This window comes from Solanum tuberosum, unplaced genomic scaffold, assembly GCF_000226075.1.
Source record: "Solanum tuberosum cultivar DM 1-3 516 R44 unplaced genomic scaffold, SolTub_3.0 scf00439, whole genome shotgun sequence".
Taxonomy (NCBI): domain Eukaryota; kingdom Viridiplantae; phylum Streptophyta; class Magnoliopsida; order Solanales; family Solanaceae; genus Solanum; species Solanum tuberosum.
This window is the reverse complement of record NW_006239361.1, coordinates 59887-67349: the sequence shown is the minus strand read 5'-3', so window position 1 is coordinate 67349 and position 7463 is coordinate 59887. Positions and strand designations below refer to the sequence as shown.

At 32.6% G+C, this 7463-nt stretch overlaps 1 pseudogene; it reads right to left on the bottom strand.

The window, feature by feature from the left end:
* Positions 1–450: 450 nt before the first annotated feature.
* Positions 451–3885, bottom strand: LOC102601789 (putative calcium-transporting ATPase 13, plasma membrane-type; annotated as a pseudogene).
* Between the last annotated feature and the right edge of the window lie 3578 nt (positions 3886–7463).

The window sequence follows — 7463 nt, the reverse complement described above, 5'->3', positions numbered from 1 at the left end:
CTTAAGCTTTGGAAAACGAAAAATGTATTAAGAGGGATTTGAGGAATAGTTCTGTCATTAATCAATCTAATGCATGTGTTGAACCCTTTGTATTATTAATACATGAAAATTCATGATATTAGTAATATACACTTCAATACATAATAGAGTATATAACCAATGAAAATTCATGATATTAGTAATATACACTTCAATACACAATAGAGTATATAACCAATGAAAACTCATGCATACATTATTTTTTCTAACACTACCAAAGTACTAGATTCAAGCTTGGATAATAGTTGTAATACACTTATCAAAGAAGTAAGAAAAACGGAAGATTGGATTATTATCATGCATGAAATGAAGAGGCTACTAAAGGATCATCCCTGATACACATTCCGAGGGAGGCTAATGCAGTAGCAGACTTACTAATAAAATACGGAAGAAGAATGAAAGACCCATAGATGATCAAGAATCAAACTTTGATTTTTGAAGCATCTCCGTCACTAGTAATAGATGCATTAGAAAGAGATGTGACTGGAACTATATCTCATATACTAGTTCCACTTTTGAATGGTTGAACATATTTAACTAAATAAAATCCTTCTGTTAACAACAAACTAATACTATAGCAACAAACTAGCTTATGGACCAAAAAAATAAAAATGAACATCTAAATTACTATATTTTAACCTGATATAACTGAAGATTGGTCTCTCTGGGACATTTATGCACTTGACAAGCCAACCAATTGGCCAAGATACAGTTGCAAATCCAATGCAAATACCCCATTGTCCCCAATTCAACCTCTCTGTATTTGCAAACTTTTTAAAAAACTCCACCATCACCACTTGGAGAACCAATATTAATCCGATGATTGCCATGAACAACTTGTTCTTTTGTATTCCCTCAAAGACATTCTTCTTCTCCAGGTTTCGCGCGTTGAATTCATTGAACACTTGGCAAAGAACAAACGTGTTAAAAAACAAAGTATCGTTTACACTCTCATTGACACCAAAGATTGATTCTCCTTTGTATAGTAAGGTCGATAAAACAGCAATTTGGTATGTAGCCTGAGCCATTATATTCCTCCACATAATATTCGTGATAAGTGGTGTAGTCCTACCAACTGGTTTCTTCTTCATGACTTCCTCGGTTGGCTTCTCAGTCGCAAGTGCTAATGCCCCTAATGTGTCCATGATCAAATTTACCCATAGCAACTGTACTGATGTTAGTGGTTCCTCACCATACAAAACAGAAGCTACAAAATTGATCATGAGGGCAGCCACATTAGCTGTGAGCTGAAATTGGATGAATTTCTGGACGTTGTTATAGACACATCTTCCCCATATCAGAACTGTGGCAACTGAAGCAAAGTTATCATCCAAGATGACAATATCAGAACTTTCTTTAGCTACTTCAGTGCCCTGAATCCCCATAGAAAGTCCTATATCTGCTTCCTTTAAAGCTGGTGCATCGTTCGTTCCATCTCCTGTGACAGTGACCACATGACCTTTCTTTCTCAAGCACTGCACCATTAGAAGCTTGTCAAAAGGGGAAGATCTTGCCATAACGCGTATCTTCTCCACTCTCTCCATCCTTTCTTCATCTGTGAGGCTGCGAAATTCTTCACCTTCTATGACTGCTCCTTCATCTACTTCCTGATTAGGATGGAGAATCCCACATTCTGTTGCTATGGCTTTTGCAGTGAAAAACATTGTCTCCAGTGATCATCTTGATGTTCACACCAGCATTTTGGCAATCTTCCACAGCTTTCTTCATGCCAGGTCGACATGGATCTTTTAGGCCAACAAAGCCCAAAAGAATGAAAGAGTTGTCTGGAACATTTCCATGCATATGTTCATGATCCTCCTGCTCAGCTTTTTGGCACTTGCTTGTGTGCGAATGCAATACATCGGAGGCTGCTGGCAGCCATTCCTTCAATTATCCTGTCACAATCTTCCTTATCTGATTGCTCGAGAGGTTTTACGTTCCCTTCTAGATCATAGTAATGGGAGCACATTCTTGAAATCATTTCAGCAGCACCTTTCCAATGTGCATGAAATGTGCCATCTGTGATGTTCTTGATCAGGACACCACTCTTCTTTTTCTCTGAATTGAAAGCTTCCACATGTAGAATGTTGAAATTTCTTTTGATTTGATCCATATCCATGTTCAATTCCATAACAGCCCATGAAAGAATAGCTTTTTCAGTAGGGCTGCCGGAGAACTCGAAGCTGGAACATGGATCAGAGGACTTGAAAACACTGCCTGTAGTGTTTAATCCAACACCTTGATGTAATAATTCAAGAACTTTTGCTGAAATTGATGTATGACTTTCCGCCTTCATGTGGTCTTTGCCTAAGAAAAACTTTGTCACGGTCATCTTATTTAATGTTAGAGTACCTGTTTTATCAGTACAGATGGTGGTGGCAGAGCCCATAATCTCACAAGCGGAGAGCTTCCTCACCATTGCCTGATCAGCCATCATTCTCTTCATGGAATAAGCCAGAGTAAGTGTAATAGCTAAAGGCAAGCCTTCAGGAATCGCAGCAACAACAATGGTAACAGCAGAAGAAAAAATTCCCACCACAGCATTGATCACATCATTGGATGATGTCTTGCTCCCGTTGAATTCTCTGAACCCATTCTCATCTACTGTGCTCCCAGTAAAGTATTGTACCAATTGGACAATGAGAACCAAGAAGGCAGCTAACAAACCAACTTTATCAATCGATGAAGTGAGCTTGTCGAGCCGTTCTTGGAGAGGGGTGTGCTCGTTAGAGTCACTGCATATTTTGTTCATCATTTCACCCCTGGTCGTGTTAATGTCAACTGATGTCACAAGCATCATTCCACAGCCATCGACAACCTTTGTGCCAGAAATCAAGAATGGATTTTGGCTGATATTAATCTCTACATGTTCAGTTTCTCCTGTCATGCTAGATTCATCCACTTGTAAAGAATGACCTTGTACCAAAATCCCATCAGCAGGGACTTGATCTCCAATCTTCAAGCAAATGACATCTCCAACCACAATTTCAAATATTGATATCTGTTGACGCCTCCCCTTTCTAACAGCTTCTACTGGAATATTTTTGCTCACTTTGGAAAGCTTATCAAACTGTCTGTTTAGTCTAAACTTACTAATAGACGAAACAGCGATGACAAGAAACCCTGCGACATAAATACTCCCTCCATCATACCATCCTTCTTTCGGTCCATGCTCCTTAATTCCAAATCCAAGAGACAGAGCACCCCAGAGCAAAAGTTTAATGTTGGTGGGATCTTTTAATGATTCCCAAACAAAGATGAAGAAACTCTTAGCAGGTGGCTTACGATACGTGTTTCTTCCAAACACCTCATGTCTACGTGCAACATCTTCTGGATCTCCGCTTACACCATTAGTTGTATCACTTTTGAGAGAAGCAGCAACACCTTGTACACCTCCAAGGTTAGCAAGTTCGTCAATGTTTTTATCTTTGACAAGCTTAGATAGACTTGACTGATCGATGCCTGAGAAAAAAGGGTGGTCTTGAACTACATCAATTGCGATTGTATCAGTTGATACACCAAGTACTTTTGTTGGATTGTAGGCAGGTCCATGTAGTGCTTTAGTGCTGGTCTTAATTTTAAAAGCTCTGGAACAAAAGATAGTAGCAAAAGTTAAATGCCATCTTTTTTGGCTGGAGAAATCAACTTCAGATGACAAATCAAGTGTTATGTTCATGCAGAGGTAATGTAAGTTTGCTTGAAACATCATGTTCAAGTCTTTCTTTGACTATGGATGAACAAATTTGTTTCATGGAAGTTCCTTTTATAGTGGTAACAAAATTTGCCTAGACTGCTAGGAGTACAGCGACAGTTACTGACTTATGTATGTTTCCATTTAATTCCCCAAGCATTTCCAGCTCCCTCCTTCCACACAGACTGCTAGGAGTACAGATATGATATGCTTGGAAGTTGCTCTCAACACGCCCCTTCACGTGGAGCTTTGCCTGTTCTGATATCATGTTAAAGTGTGTGACTATTTTCTCATCTAAAACTGTTAGAGAGGGCACACTTTTATTAGTTAATTATATTTATATTCTCAATAGCAATAACAGACTATAATATCATGCTTATCTTTTTGTTCTTGATTTGAGCGTGGTCTTTGTTTAAAGCTTATAAGAATATTCAATTCGTCCCAAAATAAGTGAAGCTTTAGTTCATTTCATGTCCATTAAGAAAAATAATACTCCAATATAAGATATAGTATACTAAGTTATTCATATTTTATTAGAGATAAGTGTCAAAAACACACATTTCTTTCATACCTAAACTATCACTTATTAATTTGAGAAACACACCTCTCGTTTTTATACCACTATCGATCATCATGGTGTGTGTAATACACTCTCTCCCTTATTTTAAAAAATCTCATATCACACTCCACATGAACAAAACATTCAACCTTAATATTATGTGTGTTTTTGACACTTATCTCTATTTATTAAATGTTTGTTTAGAATTGAACAATACTAAGAAGAAATGGTAAGAGTATAGTTCAAATAATTACTCTCATTATTGTCATAGTTCCATTGTCTAGAAAATATGCATGGAGTTAGAGGTTTCCATATTTGATACTTCATTTGTCTCAATTTATGTGACACAATAAAAATTTCAAGATTCAAAAATTTTAATTTTGACTATGAATTCAAATATAGAAGTTTTAAGTATTTTGAAATGAAATTTATATATTTGAAAACTATGTAAAATGTACTGTATATCACAATAATTAACAACTCAAAAATATCTAATAGACATATGTTAATAAAAGAAAATTTTAATTGACTTTCGAAATTTCAACAGTACAACATAAATTGAAACAAAAGGAATAATAACCCAATAGGCAACAATATAAGGATTTAAAAAAAAAAAAACATAATTCTGTGAATTTTAACTGTAGAATAATAAAGCCGAAATTTTAATAATATATATATATATATATATATAGTTTTATAAACTAAGGTAAACCGTGTTCATTAGTGTTTTTTTTTGTTTTTTTGTTTTTAATTTATACCACTAGACCATGTCTAGGGACCTTTTATTATTAATATAATTTAAAAAAAAAACTCAACAGACACATAACTTTGAGCAGTAGTCTTTGTTTAAGCTAATTAGGGGTCATTTTTCTTCAAAATTAGGTTAATTATCTTGAAAATATATAACAACTACGCACTTCAACGTCAAAAAAGAAATAAGGTTTGAAAAAGATGAGGTGTACGAAATATTTTATCCTTATCTTATATAAGATACTGTTTTCGATGACCACGACTACAACACTTATCCAAAAAGCAAAACGGGAAAGTATTAAATCTCCTTAACGAAGTTTACAGTAATTTAATATAATACGTGTTGAATGGCGTCAACAAACTCTACATTAGTTGACTGTAACACTTGTGCAACAAGTTTTGAAGCCACAGTTAATTACAACATGCCTATATATATATATAAAAAAAAAAATTCTAGGAAAAGAATATATGGATTGATCTCAATCCAAAGACAGGTGTAAATAATTTTTTTTTATATATAATTAGTATAATTTAACATGATCCACGAAATTGCTTTCTCCTTATGAATTGGTTACTTAATTACCTTTAAATTGAAATTGTTTAATAGTGACAATACACAAGTTAAATCGAAAACTTTCAAGCTTTCACTTGCCCCAGTTAATACTTTTGACTCTTCGGTATATATATGGTAAAATTAGTCCATAAAAATAAAATGTGTAATCCATTCAAGTTTGAGATTTATTTGCTTAAGCCGTCAAAAATTAGACTGCTATGTAACATAAAATTGATCAATGAGAAATCTTATTACAATATTTTTAAATTTGATTATGGTACACATAATCATAATAAAGGAAAATAATAATATTTTTATACTCTGTTTGGATTATTGTTACCCGTTATTTCATAATGTATTGTATTGTATGGTATATACCATATTTGGCTAGATTGTGTTGTTTGTTGTTGTTTAATAACATTTGTATTGTTTGATTTGACTATATCGTACTGTATTGTAATTTATAAATTTACTAAAATGTCCTTAATTATTCTAAATACTAAATTTATCAATAATTACTAATAAAATAACAATACTATTATGCATATTTTTTATGTCATATGAAAATAACATAAAATAATATTATCAATTATAATTATATTATCAAACAATATTAGCACGTTTGTATCTAGATTGGTTTAATTAAGAGATGATAAAATCAAAATTTTATATATTCATTCTAGAAATTATCATGTACCGCATTAATCAAGAAAATTTGAAAAATGATGAAAAGGTAAGAAAATAGTGCTTTGTATGAACTAACTAATTAATATATTTATTCGTTAACAATTGTGGACTCTAAATGGTCAACTATAAATTTTAATTTATACTTTTGTATTTGTATAATATAGAAATCTGCAAAATAAAAAAACATATAAATCAATAGAAAGAGACAAAAGTATGAAAAAAGGGAAGAACGTATGCTTAAAAAAAAAAAAGGAAGGACAAACAACTAAACCTAGAAAGAAAGTAATGCACTAATTATTGGGTAGGAGGTTTGCCTAAGATTAAATAATATAGGGTAATGGTAGATTAGTATTATGAAATACTTAATAAATAAGGATATAATTGGAAAATGAAACTAAGTAACAATAGGAACACACCAAATCGATTGTTCCATAAAATGGAGGTTTTCATTGTTACGTAACAATGAAATTTAACAATTCAATACATTTTAAGTAACATTCAAAACAAACATTGTATGTATGATAACAATACAATACAATACAACAGGTTATAATGATCCAAACAGAGTGTTATTAGGTATGTATGTATGATAACAATACAATACAATATAACGGATTATAATGATCCAAACAGAGTGTAGTTAGGTACTAAGAAAATATAAAAAAATAATAAAGCAATTAAAACTTTGCAAGAATTGCGCCAGTTGAGTTACTCACATTTTAGCCCATTGCAAATGCCAGTCTAATACTTCAAAAATCTTTGAACATATTGTCTATTTGTTGACAATCATGAACAAAGTACATTATGATAAATAATGGAATGTAACATAAAGCAATTAATCAAACAGATACTAAATAGCTTATGAAAAAAAACATAGATTACACCTAAATCTACTCATTTAAACAAGCTTACTTGAAGAATCCCACATTCTGTTGGTATATAATTTGAGTCTATGGAAAAATTTCTTGAATTTTGATTGGTTGGGGAGACCGTGTCAATAAGAACTCAAAATATTGTGTATTGATTTTGTATTTCTTTTTTTATCTATATTGTTATGATTAAAGCCTTAAGAATGGTGTATTTATTGTACTTTTCTCCATTTTTAATGTGTTTTCTCTCTATTGCACCTCTTTTAATTTATTTTACTATGAATTTTTAATTACCATAAGTTTGTATTTTAAACA